We start from the raw sequence: 18,644 nt of genomic DNA on the forward strand, positions 1-18,644 counted from the left end.
GAGGATGAGACAATCAAAACTCAGGGAGAGCTTTTTATCTCCCCCTGCCTAAAAGAATCTAGATCTAGGGTCTGGTCCAGGAAGAAAGCGACCTATCACGAGATAACTACAAGGAGGATGGTCTAGTTGCGGTAAGGGGGTGGGGGAGCTCTGCAGGGCCTGTTTATTGTCTGTGCCCCATTGTCTCTGCAGGGCCTGACAAACATCTCACCACGAAACACCTGCTTTCCTTATTGACCTGTGAATTACCCTCTTCCCCTTCGAAGGCCCAGGGGGGCCCCATCCCATTCCTTACCTCAGGGTGGCATTTAAGCCCCAACTGCCCAACTTGCTCTTGGGTTTTGTATTCTTAAAGGGCTCTATAAGGATTTAATTAAATTTGTTTTTCTCCTGCTACTCTGTCTTAGGTCAATTTAATTAACAGACCAGCCAAAAAAATCTAGAAGAGTAAAAAGGAAAATTTTGTCCTTTCCTACATTGTGAACAAGGCAGGCAATAAGGGGAGACCTAATGGGGGAGGCAGGCCAGAAGCCTGGTCATTTAGAGCAGGAGAAGATAAACATTTTTTATCAAGGGCCACACAGTAAATATTTTAGGCGTTATGGGCCACACAATCTCTGTTGCAACTCCTTGACTGTCCTGGTAATAGGAAAGCAGCCACAGAAAATTTACATATGAATGGCTGTGCATGTGGTCCAATAAAATTCTATTTATAGAGACAGATGAGAAGTGGGGGCTTATTTGGTGCAAAGGCAGCAGTATGTCCACTCTAGATTTAGACTCTTGTAGGCCTGAGGGAACTGGACTTTGTTCTAAGCGTGGGTTTTAAGCAGGGGAGTAATAGGATCTGGTTTACACTTTCAAAGGCTTGCTATGTTCTGTGGAGGGTAGACTGGGGAGGCAAGAGTGGAAGCAGGGACCTGGGAAGGAAGCTACTGAGATGGTCCAGGGAAAGAGGATGGCAGCACAAAAGCAGAGCAGCAGAGCTGTTGAGAAGTGGCCAGATTCTGATTACATATTGGTTTAGAACCAACAAGATTACCAGTAAATTGACTGTGGAAGATGAAGGAAAGAGAGGAACCAAACATGATTTGTAACTCCGGGGAGGGAAAATCCAGGGCAAAATATCTTTGAAACTGAAATCAGTCAAAGGGAGAGATAGAGTTTAAAACCAGTTTATTGCTTACAAGCAGCCATTCCACATCTTTCTCTCTCTCTTGCAGCAGAAGCCAGTGAGTCCTCCCCCCACCAACCTCTGGGGTCCAAATAAACCCTCAATGGCCCATGTAAAATTACCCATTGATATGGAGATGGCTACTTCTTTCTACCCCTTGGAAACACCTATTGATATGGAGATGCACGAAGGCCAGGTGAGAGATTCTGGAAATACTGCAATTTTACCTACACGATTTCTGGAGTTTGGCTTTAGCACCTGGGTCAATGATGCTATATATACTGAGATGGGGAAGCTTAGAGAAAAAGGTATTTGGAAGGGAAAAAAAGCAATGGGGTTGCCGGTGTGAAGCTTGAGATGCCTATCAGATAAGCAGGTGGGCTATCAAGGCAGTGATGTGGGCACATCTAGAACTCATGGAGAGGTCCAGCTCTAGCCAGAAATTTGGGAGTCATCAGAGTACAGGGGATGGGCAACCTCTAGGTTATCTAGGAAGAGGGAAATGAAGGCAAGAGGACTGAAGGCAGAGGCCTGGTCCCTCTAGTACTTTAAGGTCTGGTAGAGGCCAGGGGGACAGCAGAGGACACTGAGAAGGAACAGCCAGGGACTTGGAAGGGAAGCCAGATGAGTGTGGGGCCAAGGGATCATACCTGTTTCACAGAGGCCATGGATGACTGCATCCAATCTGGCCGAGTGACTCCTTTGAGAGGAAGTTCCTCCAGAGGTTTCACTAGAGAAGTTCCATAATGGCTGAGCATTTAAATGTCCAGAATATTTAAAATATGATTCAACCTACAAAAATACAAAAATTCAATATACCCACAACTTCTTGGTAACAAATCAACTCAATACATGTTGAGTTACTACTATGACTCACTTATTTACTTAGAAATCATTGGAACAAAGGCAGTTCTGCAAAGTGTCTTAAATTAAGCAGCATACCCTTAGAGAGGAGAGAAGTCAGACAATAATTTTCCCTTACTTGCAAAACTGCAGAGGTAGAGTAAAAAAGCCTGTTTTTAAAATGATGTGTGCCAACCAGAAACAGGCAGGTAGGGATAATAGAACCCATCAGTAATTCACGAAATCCACAGGTGATCTCTACTTAGGCAAGAGTTTTCAGCTCTGCATTTAGGTTTTAAATTAGATGATGGGAAGAAAAGCTGCTTCTTTTTCCCTTGTGACTTTTAGGATGTGGGAATAATAGGAAATAAAGTGATTTTAGGGTACAGGGAAAGGAAAAAAGAGCCCAAGGCCTGTAGATGGTCATCAGTCTGTTTGTCAAGAACCCCTGGCCGTGAGGTCTACCACCCTTCCCGTGGCCTGGGAAGGCACCCACCAGGCCAGCAGCTGGCCCCACTGAGGCAGCTTTTCACATTTCCTGATTTGCATTCAAACAACGGCTATTTCTGACCCAATCTGGCCATTAGCACAGGGCTTCATTGCCTCTTGCCACGTCTCAGCATCCCTTTCTCATTTCAATCCCCAAGCTCCCTTGACTGACTCTCACTCTCCAGTCTAGTGAGAAGCAGGGAGGCCTCCAGAGGCCAATACATGAAGGGACTGCCTGCTCTATGAAAAGAATTAGAAAGCTTTCCCCAGCTTTTGCCTCAGAAGGGGAGCCCAGGAAGGCCCCCCAGGGATCAATGAGCTAAAAATAGCCCAAGGCTTGTAAATGAACTGGACCTGCTTCTGCCTCATTCTTAGTCCTTCACAGTCATGGGGACACAGGGTGAGGGGCACAACTCAAGCGCTGCTTATTTTTCTTGCCATGCCTGGTGGAGGCCAGCACCCCCCCTGTCCCCTGCTGCTTGCTTGTGGATTAATAATGCCATTTCCACCCTCCAGCTCTCTCATCTCCTGTGAAGCTACAACTCATCCCACCCTGAGATGCTGCTTGGCATTCCTCCTGGAGGAAGTGGGTTTTGAGCTGCATTTCAAAAGAAGTGTAATGCCACACTGATGTGCTCTGAATTAGCCATCTCGCCTGGCTGTCAGGATAAGTCCCATTCCCCACAGCCCCAGCTCTTCTCCCGAGGACTTTCCTTGCCTGGCATGGTGCACCCAGGAAACAAGGTATTTATCTATCCTCTAATATTTTTTGAACGCCTGCTAGATGCTATACACTATGTAAAATACTGCTGGGTACTATGCCAGATATTCGGAATTCACAAGTGAAGAAATGTGGTTTATTTGTACTTCCTCGTTTGCCCTGGGGGATGTGGAGCAGGGGAAAGGTGTTCCCAGGGCCTTTCAGTGCAGCCCAAGAGCAGGCAAGGTCGAGGGCACAGTGAGGAAGCCTAGGCCGTCCCCAGGGGCTCAAGGGAAGAGGATGTTTTCCTTGGGGTCCAAAGCCCTAAGGTTGTCCTTGGCTGCTTCCATCTTACGCTGCATCTAGTAGACAGTCACAAAATGGTGAGAGAGTAGTGGTTAAGAGTATGGGTTTTGCAGTCCAGCAGACCTGGGTTCACATTCCCATTATGACACTTCAGGTACTGTGTAATCTCTCTAGACCTAAATTTTCTCGTTTGTTAAACAGAGTTCAAGATAGAATCTTCCTCATAGGGTGGTGGTGAGGACTGATTGAGACAATGTGTCTAAATCAATTGTTCCCTTGCCTGGAACAGAGTAAATAAACAATAAATAGTATTGTTTTAGACTGTATTTATAGAAAAGTTGAGGTACAGTAAGGCCACCTGACCAGATGACAGCCACTGAAAGGATAGTTTGTTACTCACAGCTGCTAAGAGCAGGGAGTCCGATAGGCCAAAGGGGGCCACACGGGCAAGCACCAGGCTTGGTCAGGAAGCAGAGAGAGTGAGGAGAAAACAGTGGGCGAGAGCCTTTATTGTGGTTTCCTGGGAAGAACAGGGAAGGCAGGGCGCGCAGGCTCAGGATTGGCACGTTTGAGCAACTGCTAACGGTGCGGCATAGGGGCTGTCCTTGCTTGCATCTGGCCCTGGGATGATTAGGGATGGTGGACAGTGGCCCAAAATATGGTAACCAGTAAGGGAGTTGGTTGAGGAATGGGCTTTCCTTGACCGGTTTGCCTTTGAATGGTTACTGACTCTAGGAACTGACTGACCCTGATGGGGCCAGCAAGGCCTCAGACCTCAAAGCACCAGAATGAAGAAAATAAAGGACATGGTTAATACAGGCATCTAGTATTTGTCTATACATATGTAGAGAGTATGAAGTTTAGTCCACAAAATTGGGAAAGTCATGTTACTTTTCTTCTAAATTAAAATCAAATCTGACTTAAGAGACTTGTTTCTAATGGGGTACAGTAATTCACTGTTTCTGGAGGGGCTCTCTCCTCACTACCTCAGCCCCACCAGGGTATACAGCAAAAGCCTCTTGATTCTTCAGCAGAACAAAAGATTCTAGGAGGCCTCCCTGGCCATCAAATCAGAATAGTTTGTGCTGAGATGGCCACTGACCAGGCCTTCCTAGTTCCTTGGGCCCAGGAAACCCAGTGGGGCTGCTACTTTTGTGCCACTTGGTCATGAGGGTCACTGCAGAGGCCAGGAGCTTTCCAGGTGCACCACAAAATCATGCCCCCAAGGCCCAGGTAATGTGCTCAACCGACTGGTGAAGGTCCCCAGTGGCAGAACTTAAACATGGGTAGCAGCTCAGTTGTGACAGGGCCTGGCCCTACCCCTCTCCGTTGCCTCTTCGCTAACAGATCCCAGAGCTGATCCTCATTCTAACCATCCCCAGTATTTTTTACCTCTGGGTGGGCACTGATGTTTGAGCCCTCCTTGCCATTCTCTCTGCCTAAAATGTACCTTTCTCTCCTTTGTCCACCTAATTGGTATTCACATTAAACTAATATTTACTGAGACCCTGCTGTGAGCCAGAGGGCCTGCATGACTCACTCTACCTGCATTACCTCTACTAATTCGTGTAAAAATCCTGTAAAAATCCTATAGGATAGGTACTCTTCTTGATACCCATTTTACAGATGAGAAAAACAAAGCTCAGAAAAGTTAACTGAGTTGATTTACAGTCATACAGTTAGCAGATCCCAGCTTTGTCTGACTGGAAAGCTGTTGTTCTGAAAAAACATATCAGACTGCCTTAGGTCAGTGTTACCTCCTCCAAGAGGTCTTGCTAGATCTCTCCCTCTGCCTTGAGTCTATGGAAAAGAGCCAAGTAGCTGCTCACCAAACTGTTTCTTCTTTTATCTGTGAAGACAGCTAAATATTTCTTGGCCTCCCTTGCAGTTAGGTATGGTCATGTAAGTGGGTTCTAGTTAATGGAATATTAGAATGTTAGTGGAAATAAGGATCACTCTAGGCCAAGGTCATAAAAACCTCCCATGTGAGCTCTTTTCACATCTGCAGGCTGGATGCTCCTTGCCCAAAGCAGCATTAAAGGCCACATGTTAAACGTGGCATGGCTACTGGCAGCCTGGGTCACAAATGACCGTGTAGAGCAGGTCACCCCTCCTCTAGCACACCTGCCCCATCTTGAGCTGTTGTGTGAGAGATACATAAACTTCTGTTTTGTTAAGTTCCTTAGTTCATCTGTTTATTTCTTACAGGAGCTGGTGTTGCCTTAACTAATAGCTTCCGTTGAGGTTTTCTTTTATCCAAATGCTTTATAATGATCGTTTTACAAAGGATTCCAGGGCAGTAAACTGAATTAAGTTCCACTGAGTATCAAGGGCAGTTTTAAAGGGAAAAAATTTACAAAAGGCAGCCTTCAGGATATATGTCCAAAGATGAGAGTGTATAAATGGATCAAATTTGTGCATTGTAGACTGTTGGCTCATTGATGGCCTACTGGCCTTTGCCAACTGAGCCTGGCCCCAGCCCCATACCCACTCCATGGCTGCTCTAGGAGCTGCCAAGCCACTGAAGCAATGGTTTTTAATTCTAGGACACATAAAAATTACCTGGGGACCTTGTTATAAAAAAAGATTCCTGAGATTCCCAGCCCCAGATTCTAATTTATCAAGTTACCTGTGGGGTCTAGACATTTACACGTTCAGTAAACCTTCCCCATGATCTTGAGACAAGTGGCTGACACAGAGACCAGATGCTTGGATAACTGCTCCTCTGATGCCACCTCTAAGCCCTTGTGGTCCATCTCCTGCCAGCAAGTCTGGGAGGCAGTCGGGGCCCACGGGCAGCATTCATGGCACCAAGGGCCTTAGACTACCATTCAGCTTCTGGACACCTACTTGCTGCAGGATGTGGAAGTCTGTGTACTGTTCTGGAATTTAGTTACCTCGTATTTAAGCATTTCTATGGGAAAATGAGCTCCAGTTTAATTACAAGCTAACTTTGGAAATAAAGCCACCCTTAGAGAGAAACTTCTATGCTGATAGACAAGGTTTAGTTGCTGCAACCCAGGGACTAGTGTGAGGTTTTCCTCAAGAATGTGAAATAAGAGGGTCCCCGAGTGATGATGCTAAAATCAGCACATGACAGACCATCTGATGGGTGACAGGAGATCCACGGTTCAGAGGCAGTCCCACTCTTCGGTCTAGAAGATTTAACTGGCATCCAACTGGATGTATCCATTCACTATTCCCCAAACTTCCATCTTTGTCTCACCTTCATAATTCTTGAAATACCTGCCTATCCTCTGTGCCATTATTATGTAATATTTGCCTTTAAATCAACAAACTTCCCAACATACTTCTAAAATTCAAAATATCAAAGAGGAAACTCCTGCAGAAGGGGGAAAGTGTGTATATGAAAATTAAGACAAATCCTGGGCCCAGAAAGAAAGTGATTCCCCAAAGTGAGCAGTCAGGGATCCTGCAGACTGAGGGCAGCTGGTGGAGTACCTGGGGAAGGGACTCCAGCGACTGGGGTAAGTATGGTGCTCAGCGAGAGGAGCCATGGTACAGCCAAGCCAGGGGAGGCACAGGCCAGGGAGCTGAGATGACAGCAAGCTTGGGGCTTGAGAGGGGAGGACAAGTTGGAGTACAGGGGGAAGTCAAGGCCCAGGATGGGATACTGGGTGGTGTTAAGGAAAGGGAGGCTGAGATGGGGGGATACAGAGAGCTGAGGGTTCACAGTGAAGTGATGTGGGCAGGTAAAGTGCTGGGCAGCAGGGAGAGGTGTATGCCCCATTCAGCGGGCTGTGGGGGTTATCTTCCTGGGACAGGACTGGAGCGAGGTGGTGCTACTGGAAGCCAGAGGGAGAGATGATGTTAGTGGTTGCATTTCACCCTCAGGGAATTACTGCACTAACATACCCGAGGAAAACACCTGTGTCTCCAAAAGGGGCGCTGCTGGCATCTGTAAGAGCGAGGGGCCAAATGCCAGCCAGGCCCAATCCCAGCACTGCTGATGGGGAGCAGGATGAGGGCTTGCCTTGTTCAGTCCTAGAAAGTAAGGTTCATGAGGGTAAGAACCTGTCTATCTTACTTCCTGTCATGTCCCCTGTGCCAGAGCAGTGCCTAGGGCATGGCAGGAGCTCAGAAAGAACTTGAGTGTTCAGAATGAGTGTGTGAGCACATAGGTGTAAGGCGGTAGGTATGCATACCATGAAGATGGCTGAGTCAGACTTGGCCTGACATCAGTAGCCTTTGGGTTCTGAAGAAAAGCATCTGCTCGGCTGCCAAGCTCACAAAACCCTTTGGACCAGCCTACCTGAAGGAAGACAAGCCCTCCTGGAGCGGAACAGGCTTCAGTGTGTAGGCACAGCCACACGTTGCCTTGCAAAGTGCTCACCTGTCCTACTTTAAATATCAATCTTAGAGACAAATTCCTTCTCAGTATTTTGGCAAAACCAGGCTTCTCCATCTGCCAGGTTGATACTAGGCTCTGGACCGTGCACGTTGTGAAAATAATGGTAATAAAATAGCTAAAAGTATTGAGTGCTTATTCTATACCAGGCTTCACATATAGCCTCTGATTTAGTTCTGACCACGCTGGGAGGCTTACACCACCAGCGGGCTTCAGTTCTTGCCTCAAGCCGCACACGACTATGGCAACACCTGAAGTCTGGCACCAGGATGCAGACACACACATGCAAGCAGCAGCCGCCTGTCTCCCCACCTCCTGTACTGATACACTCAGGGACACCCCCCTCTGCAGTCTGTCCCCCTAATCCCATGAAAACTTCCTCAGGGTAGTAAAGGAGCAGGACTGGGAGACAGGGACCTGGATTTGACTTTTCTGTCTAAAATTTGCTGACTGTGTAGCTTTAAACAAGTCACCCAGGTTCTCTGAGCCTATTTGTTTAATTGTAAAAAAGAGTTAGAACAACATTTACTCTATGAATGAAAGAACCTTCCACCCTGCCCCCTTTGCAGCTGTTGAAGAAATCGAATAGTGTACACCCAATAACTGTCTACAAAATACAAGCCGCTGTTGTTTACTCACAAGGTATAGTTACATGACTCAAGTTGTCACTGGGATTGTTTTGCTTCTAAGGACACAGCACTGCCTCCTTTTCCACGTGTTCTGTGCCCTCACTCAGGGCTTGTTCTTCATAGCAGGGCCCAGGGTGGCACCCCATCTCAGTGAGGACTCCACGGGGGATCTGGGCCATGCTGCTCAACACAGGTCAGGACTGCAGGACACCAGGGACAGGGAGGCGAGGAAGGAAACACCCATACTCCATCTGAGGCAATGGTGGGGAAATCAAACCCCACCCCTAGAGGAGGCAATTCTTCTAAGTAGTTGACTCCCCCAGGAGGCTTCTCCCTCACGTGACCTTAGCTCCAGGTAAAGCTGCCTCTGTGGCAGGGCTGTGTCTGCTGATGACGTGGGCCATCCTGACTGTCTGACCTGCTCTGGTTACTGGCTGAATTAGAGACCTGGGCTGCTTCCCAAACACTTCAGAACTAGTCCATGATTTCACTTATATGTGGAATCTAACAAAACAAGTGAACAAAACAGACATAGACTCACAGACACTGAGAAGAGACTGGTGGTTGCCAGGGGGGAAGGGGGTGCAAGTGAAATAGGTGAAGGGGATAAAGAGGCACAAAATCTCAACCAAATATAAGTTAGTCACAAGGATGAAAGTACAGCATAGAGAATATAGTCAATATTCTGTAATATCTATGTTGATAGATAGTAACTCTACTACTTGGGGTGAACATTTAATAATGTAGATAACTGTTGAATTACTATGTTGTATACTTGAAATCAATATAATACAGTATATCAACCATACTTGAATTTAAAAAAAAAAGAAATAAAAGGCATCCAAAGTAGAAAAAATAAAAAAGAACTGTTCCAGCTTTCCTGAAATGTTCGGCTCAGGACTGGATCTCTGAGTCGGGCACTCCTCCCAAGCTGGAGGCCCGTGTACCCTCTGGTCAGCTCCCTTCCCTGCCCACAGAGCCAGGGGAGTTCGTGCTACCCCCGGAATGTCCCCAGACCATAGCCCTTGTCTTCAGGGTGGCGGCCTGCCCCCAGAGTGGACGTGGCCATTGCCCTGGAGTGACACCACACGTTTGAGCAGAAACAGCAGGCTTCTTAGAAGCTTAACTTCAGCTCTTGACCTCTCTGACTGTTTTTCTTTTTCCACTTAAAGGGCAAAAAAATCTATTGCCAGGCTATTTTAGGTGAACTCAGTGAGGAAAAAAAAAAAAACGAAAGAAGAAAATCAACGTTGGGACGTCATAGCTATTTTTAGCTGCATCTTCTTCTCCCTCCAGGTCTCAGGCTCTATTTGGGAACCTTGTGTCTTGGTGGTCAGCCAACCTTGTGCTTTTTCACAGCGTAATCCCCTGGCATATGGCAAAGGCTCCTGGTCCTTCTCACTGTTTTTGTGGAAAGGAGTTTGTTGGTGACAGCCTAACCTCTGTTCTGGCTCTCTGCTCAGAGTCCCTGGCCTCAGCAGCTCCGCAGCCTTTTTACTTTGCAAAGCACTTTGTAGTCAGGACCACTGTTCTGCCTCTCCAGGCTTCACACACATCAGAACAGAGTAACTCTTAGCAAATTAATGAGTCTGTGTCCAAATCACATGTCGTTATGAAGAATGGTTCGTTATTTGCTAGCCTAAGAATCCTTATTAATCTAAGAACTAAAGTCATGTGGAAATGCTGTCTGGTCTGGGATCCTTGCTTCTAAATACAAACCCACAAAGTCACATGTACCTGTAATTCAAGTAGAAGGAGATATTTTAGTTTTGAGATGGATCACCATGAAAACAGGGCAGAACAAACAGAAACAGACAGGATTGGAATCCAGACCCAGGGGCTGACCTAGCAGCAGGTGGGACCTAGGTCCAGGGATGCGCAGCATTGGCTAGAATACGGTTCAGTGTTGGGGACAAGTGGGCATGACACAGTCCTAGCAAAGCACCATGGAGAGAACTAATACCTGGTTTCTTACCACCTCTTGCCACTTACTCCCAGAAAGAGCCATCACAAATGATGAAGTCCTGGTCCCTAATTTCTAGCTAGGAGGAGCTGGCATTAGGTATATCTGAGAATCAGATCTCCCACATCAGATATGGATATGGAGATAAGAGTACTCAGAAATGCTGAGTATCTGGCCAGAGGGAACAGTATTTCTTGGGATACGTAGACAATTTACTTTTCCTTTCCAAATGGGAGTAGCTTTTGCTCCAAATATAAAAATAATTCATATCACTCTGAAAGTGAAAAGCATCCCAGATGCATCACCCAGAAATAACCCCAGTTACCATTTCAGGGAATAATATCTAGGCATGCACTTAGACATACGTGGATTCAATTGCACCTGAACCGGCTCATGCAGTTCTTGGATGGTTTTATCCTGAAGATTGGAGAACCATTTATCTGCTTTTGACTAAGTAAGACAGGGGACATAGATTACCAGCAAAGGGCAGGGAACAAAGTTTCCTTTTCCTGACACCATCTACTATAGGGAAGTCCTGGGAAATTGGCCTCTTTATCTGCAGGTGGTCACTTTCCTTTGGAAACATACCAATCCCAGTTTAGGCCCTCCCTTGTCCTGTCTCAGATAAAACCGTACTCTTTAGCTGGAAGGTAGGACTTTCATCTCACGTTTTTCAGCAGTGGCTAAGAATCCCTTCCTTACTTAGTTACTACAGTGCAAGACAGATACCTCCCCAGAACTGGTCTGAAGGGTGCCAATATTTTTAGAGTCAATGAGCCTGAGGTTGGTCATGATTTAAGGGGCCTATTTGCCTCTAACTCTACTGGCCCAAGAGATGGAGTGGAGTTGCTTCTCTAATTGCTGTCACTCTGGCTGCCTCAGCTGTGGCAGAATTTCTAGTCTTGACAAGCAATGTTTCCACTTGATAGAAGTCTCATTACTGAATATATTACTGTTGTCCCTCTGTGATCACATTGCCTTGTTTGAACTATTATCTATTGGGATGGGAGTCCTGGGGTCTGATTTTAAGTCTAGACTGCTCTTGTACACAGACTCCTTTCTCCACTTTATTGATTCTGTTGGGTAAAGAAGTGACTCTCTTCTTTGCCTTAAAATAAGGATAACTGATTATAACTTTTCATTTGTTTTGTTTGAACCAGGATGCAAATAAAGTTCATTCACAGCCATTTGATACTATCTCTTAAGTTCCTTTTAATTCATAGATTTTTTTCTCTCTCTCACCCTCTTCTGATCTTATCTGTCAAATTACTTTTTGAATAATTGGACAGAGTTCCTATAGTCTGGAGTTTGCTCCCTGTCTGCCTATGATGCTCTATTTTAATCTGTTACGGATAGTATCTTTATTGACGCTCAAACTGGTTTTGTCATTTGTCGGTAAGAGTTTCTCCAGCTTGGCTCCTGATCCCTTTGATACGGCCTCAGTAGTCTTTAATGGCTTCCTTGTTCTCTGTATGATTAGATGTTCTAGGCTTACCTTGTATACTCCCTTCCATAGACCTGTAATCAGTCGTTTTCCAAGGAGCCTTTGCATGGGAAACAGGGGCCACAATTTTGGCATTAGGGATGCTCACTGCTACTGGTTGGTCGTTGTTTCTAGTCCCTTTGAGCTGATTAGGAAGCATGCGCTTCTACTGTGATGAAATATATCATGCATTCATACAGATACTTCAATTCAAATTCAGGATTACAGGGTTTTAACTTAATGCCATTGCTCTTATATCTGTGCTTCTTTCTCCCATATCAGAATTCCTAATTCTTAACAGTATCAGCATAATTACTCATTTTCTTTATCCCACATACAACAATCTCACAATAACAATACCATCACTACCACCAACAATATGATTACTAAAAATAGTTTAAGGTATGTGTGTACATGTGTTTCTTTTTGTCTTTACCTGTCTCCCAGTTGGGCTGGGGGTTAAGGCTAAAGTTAGGAAGGAGACAAGTCCGCATTTTCTACTATTTTTTTATTATTGTACTAGCATAAAAACATCAAGTATTTATGTTTTAGCTCTGTGTGGTTATGCCATCAACTTGATACACATTTATTTTATTTAGCTTTTGATTTTTAGGTTAGCTTTTTAAAATTAATTTTATTGTATAGTTGTGTAAAATATTTACATTGTTTCAAAGTCATTCTAAAAAACAAGTATGTTCAGAGAGATGTAGATTCTATTTCTGCCACTTCCTTCAAACCATAGATAACCTTCATTATTATTATTTTAATAGTTTACCCATCCGTATTTTTAAGATAGCTGAGTAAGTATATCCTCACTTGAGGCATGTGATAATTGCCATTTTTATGAGTCAAAAACAGTCCAATATGGGTAATTTCATTTGGTTCTAAATAAAACCTTCATATGTCTTCTTAAAATCAGCAGTATACCGTATATACTTTCTCCCACCTTGCTTCTTTCACTTAATATATCCTAGAGATGCTTCTATAATACTGACACTATTTCTTGATTTAAAACACTCAGTAAAATATAAGTTACTAAATACTTTCCTAATGTGGTAAAACACATCTAATTCAACCCGTGAACTAACTGTATGCTTAAATGGCAAACATCAGACATTTCCCCTAAAGTTCACTACTGTTTTTTTTTTACTATTGTACTAGCCTAAATAATGAGAAAACAGAAAGAACTTAAAGCTATAAAAATAGGAAAGGATGAAAAAAAATTATCACCACTCAGAGATAATATGATTTTATACCTAGGAAATCAAGGGAATCAAAATAAATCAAAAGTTCTGTTTTTGCTTCTATTAAGTAGCAAGGTACAAAAATGACACCAGGTAGAAAATGTAATGAGGGAAAAACTTAATGTATAAAAACAACCAAAAACATAAAACATTTAGGAATAATCTTAAGAAGTATGTGAGACCTTGATTTTAAAAAAGAACACTCCTGAAAGTCACAAAATAAAACTTGAAAAAAGTTGAAAAGATATTTCAGGTTTTACATAGGAAGTCTTATAACTTTAAGATGTTATTTCTTGATCCCAGTACAAATACCAATAGTTGTTTTTTTCTGTAGAAAAAATGATTATACAGTTCAAATGAAAAATATTTAAACAGCAAGAATAGTCAGGGTGTAAAAAGCAATGAGGAGGAACTATCCCCACCAAATATTAAATGATAAAATGTCAGTAATTAAAATAGTATGAAATTATCCCATAAACCAAGAGAAAGGATTTCAAGATATAGACCCAAACATACATGTGGAAATCTGTACTGTGAAAAAAGTAGTCTCACAAATTAGTTGGGAAGTTAGGAACTATACTGAATGATGTTGGGGCTACTGCTTTTTAGATATCTAGAAAAAAATTAAGTTGAATTCATACTACACAATGTATGCCAGGATAAATTGTAAATGGATCATGGATTTAAATTTAAAAATTCAAATACTAGAAGGAAGTCTTGGAAAATTCCTTTAAAACCTTGGAGTTGTGAAGATCTTTAAAATTATACTTCAAAACCCAAAGCTGTAAAAAAAATGGAATGATAAATTAACTACCTTAAAAAGTAAAAAGCAAATCTCTGCATGGCAAAACAAAAACAAAAACTATTTTTAATGGTACTAGAAAAAGTAATTGCAACTAATATACCACAAAGATCTAGTCATCCTAAACAAAGATCTAATAATCCAGGAAATCAGCAAAAAGACCAATAATTCAATAGAAAAAACAAGCTAAGGTTATTGACAAATAGGTCACATGTGAGGAACAAATGAAAATATGTTCAACTTTATTCAAACTAAGAGAAATGCCAATTAAAACTACCTTGAACTACTATTTTCCCCATAATCAGTTTGATATTACACTCTACGGGGAAGGCTATGAGAAAAGGTAACACTCATACCCTGAAGACAGGAATGGAAGTTGGTATGATGACCATGGAGGGCAATTTGGCAATATCTACCAAAATAAAATATTGGACATCCACAAATGCATCTTATAGATATACCTACACAAGTGTAAAATAATACACACACAGTGCTATTCATTGCATTGGTGTTTCTAATAGTAAATAAATGGAAATAACCTAAATGTCCATCAGCTGGGGACTAGCTAAATAAATTATGGTTTAAAGAGAATGGTGAATATGTCTAGGTCTGATTTGGAAAAAATATTCAAGATACATGAGGCAAAAACAAGGTCACAATTATAGGTATACTCTAATACCTTTTGTGTGAAAATTGGGGAAGGGGAGAATATATATTTAAATTTGCTCCTGTATGCTAAGGAACTCTGGAAAGCCTTATAAGAAACTGATAGTGGTTTCCTCAAGCAGGGATGGGAATTATGTGGATGATGGGTAGTGCTGGGTGAGTAACTCTTTGCTGCATATATACATTTTTTATAATATTTTAAAATTTATAACCCATGTGAATGCATTCAAAAATAATGTGAAAAAGAGTAAATTAGCAAGTTTAAAGAATAGAAGTCCTAGCCCAGCTTAATTTCTGCAGCCTGTCATCATTGCCAGTCTTCAGTGGCAACCTAGTGAATGCAATATTGGCTTACCTCCACAAATGAGCCATGCCATACCTAACGTACAGAAACAATTTAAGTTTGTGAAAAATGATATCATTAAGTATTTGGAGAACCTGAGGCAGGTTTTTCCAAAGGAAAATCATAAGCTCATTAATTTTCAAAAGTTATTATAGTGTTAGTTAAATATCCTATTACTGAAATAAAGTGAATTTCTGAAAGATAATTGCCAAGAGGAGAACTGGAATAGTGTTAGCCCACCATCTTCTGCTGAACAAAACTCTCTGTGAGAACTTCTTTTACTCTCTTGTCATTCTTCTACAAGCTGATGAGCTCCAGGTAAGTCTCCAGCCCTTTCTGCACAGCTTTGCACTCGTGACAGTCTGCTGGACGCCTCCCCCCAGATATCCCACAGATACCTCAGATCAACCTGTATGAAGCTAAATTGAACACATGGCTCCAGCCTGTTCTCCATCACTGAGGGCAGGGTCTGCCATCTCCCAGGTTCCCCACCTGAGGGGGGTCAGTTATTCTTCCCCACTTCCTTCTCTTCACCACTCATAAAATCCTGAAGCACTAACCTCTAGGCATGTCTTTATTCCTTGAAAAATGTCCTTTCACCACTACCATGACCTCCAACCCATTCCAACCCTCTCTTATACCATTGCAACAGCCACCTAAGTGGCCTTCTGTAGCCTGGCTCCCCTGCAATCCACCCTCCACATTGGTGTTAGAATAATCCCTAAAGAAAGTAAGTCTCATTTTGCCACCTCCCTATTAAAACCTTCAGTGTTTCCCCATAGTGTATAGGCTGAGGTCCAAATTTCTAGTGTAAACTCTAGGTGAGAGTGACTACACACTCATTTGTCCCCAGAACAGTTCCAGTTTACTCCTGCTATCTTGAGGCCCCAGCTTGGCTAGTGCACTTCCTCATTCTCAAAGTATCCTGGTTTAGACAATAAATCATTTGGTCTCCCTGACCAGAGGGCCTTCCACAATCCAGCTCCTGCCTACCTGTCCAGCTTCATCTCTTACCGCTTTCATGTTCCAGTAATGCCAAGCTGCTGATCACCCACCACTGTTGTTCACCTCTGGGCCTTTCCTCCTATTGTCTCTTCTCTCTGGAGTGTGTCACAATCTTCACTCTCCTGTACACTCCATCTTGTTTACTCCTGCTCATTCTTTGAAACTCAGCTCAGCATCATTCTTCCATAAAATTATTCTTGGCTGTCCTCCTCCTCCTCTCTTTTATTCTTTCTCTTTCTATTTCTCACTCTCTCTCTCCCTGTCACACACACACACACACACACACACACACACATACACAGTCAGTTTCACTTTCCTGTATCTCTGTTCTGTCTTTAGATCTTTAGAGAGCTCTATTAATGAATTTAGTAGATTGCATTATAATTATCTATCTCCAGGTCTGCCTCCCATCACTAGGCTGTAGATTTCTTAAGAGCAGGCATTGGGTCTTAAATGTCTGTACCTCCTCAGAACTTGCAAAGATCCTACGTTCCAGGCACAGCACACCACAAGAGCAAAAGCACATTGGCAGAAATAATCTGGGTGTATTTGAGGAACAGAAAGAAGGTTTGTGTGGCTGGAGCATAGCAATGGGAAGAGCAAAGTACAGGATGAGGTCACAGTTGGAAGCAGCAGCCAGACCATGTAAGGGGCTTATGGCATAATTAAATGCCTTGACCACCCAGACTATAGAGCAGGAAACATGGGATTTGAAATCCAAGAGACTGAATCTTTCTTTGTTTTTTATAGAAGTATCATTGATATACAATCTTATGAAGGTTTCACATGAACAACAATGTGGTTTCAACCTTCACCCACATTTTCAAGTCCTCATCTCCACCCCCACAGCAGTCACTGTCTGTCAGCATAGTAAGATGCTATAGAGTCATTACTCAACAGACTTGAATTTGACAATTAGCTTTCCTACTTACTTAACATGGATAATTTTTTGAAATGTCTCAGTTCCTTGCTTATAAAATGAACACCATAAAACTGTGCTGACAAATGAACAAATAAGGTATGTTAACCACCTAGCACAGTGTGTGGCGTGTCAGAGATGTTCACTAAGTAGGAGATACTATTATTTCTGAGCAGAAAAGAAAGGAAGGGAGTCAATTTTCATAAGTCCTGAGTGTGGAGTCAACATCCTCAAGGAGTAGAGAACTTCCTGTGATCCAAAAGGGCTAAGAGGTGGCAGCAAATGGGAGATCGCAAGGTCAGTAAGGTGTTGCAATGTCACAAAGTTCTACAAAAGCAATCCCATATTCCGATAGCCAGCATGTTCCCACACAGTCCATCTCAAGCCCTGATCAGAAATGCATCCGTCAGTAATGAGCTAACTCTTCAAGGGTAATTTTGATTCTCATCATGAGAAGCAATAAGACAATAGAGCTCATTTGAAGAATCTCACCATATATCTGCTTTTACAGGCACATGTCTTTTCTGAATCATGTGGGATCCTTGACCAAACCTTCACCGGTGCTCATGACTTCTCACTCTGCACAGACACTTCATCACAAGTTATCAAGTTATCTCTGAAAGCAAGACATTTTCTTAAGCCAGACCCAACTTAGCATTTCAGATATTGCTCAGTATCCAAGAGCCCCTCTCCCTCTTCCACAGCTTTCATTAGGTCAGGCAGGAGTGATGCCAATATTTATAACAACTGGTATAGCACAGGCACATGATGGCCAGTCAGAGAGGACAGTGACCGTAGCACAGGGGTGGCCAGAGTCCTGAGGCCCCTGATGCCCAAGCCATAGCCTTTTACTTGCTAGATTGTGAAGATGCCAGTGTGGCTGGGGTGCTGTGATGTTACTCAAGTGGCAATTTACCAATTGATCAACATTTTTTTAAATTAAAATAAAATAAAATAATTATTTTATTATATTGTATTGATATACAATCTTATGAAGGTTTTACATGAGCAACATTGTGGTTACTGCATTCACTCATATTACCAAGTGCACCTCATGCACCCCATTGCAGTCACTGTCCATCAGCATAGTAAGATGCTGTAGAGTCACTACTTGTCTTCTCCATACTGTACTGCCTTCCCCGTGACCCTCCTACATTATGTGTGCTAGTCATAATGCCCCTTAATCCCCTTCTGCCTCCCTCCTGACCCATCCTCCTACCCCCTTCCCTTTGGTAACCGCTAGTCTCTTCTTGGAGTCTCTGAGCCTGCTGCTGTTTTGTTCCTTCGGTTTTGCTTTGTTGTTATACTCCACAGATGAGTGAAATCATTTGGTACTTGTCTTTCTCCGCCTGGCTTATTTCACTGAGCATAATACCCTCTAGCTCCATCCACATTGTTGCAAATGGTAGGATTTGTTTTCTTCTTATGGCTGAATAATATTCCATTGTGCATATGTACCACATCTTCTTTATCCATTCATCTCCTGATGGACATTTAGGTTGCTTCCATTTCTTGGCTATTGTAAATAGTGCTCTGATAAACATAGGGGTGCATATGTCTTTTTGAATCTGTGATCTTGTTTTTTTCAGGTAAATTCCTAAGAGTGGAGTTCCTGGTTCAAATGGTATTTCTACTTTTCATTTTTTGAGGAACCTCCATATTGCTTTCTAAAATGGTTGAACTAGTTTACATTCCCACCAGCAGCGTAG

Source organism: Manis javanica, chromosome 3 (genome assembly GCF_040802235.1).
Source record: "Manis javanica isolate MJ-LG chromosome 3, MJ_LKY, whole genome shotgun sequence".
Taxonomy (NCBI): domain Eukaryota; kingdom Metazoa; phylum Chordata; class Mammalia; order Pholidota; family Manidae; genus Manis; species Manis javanica.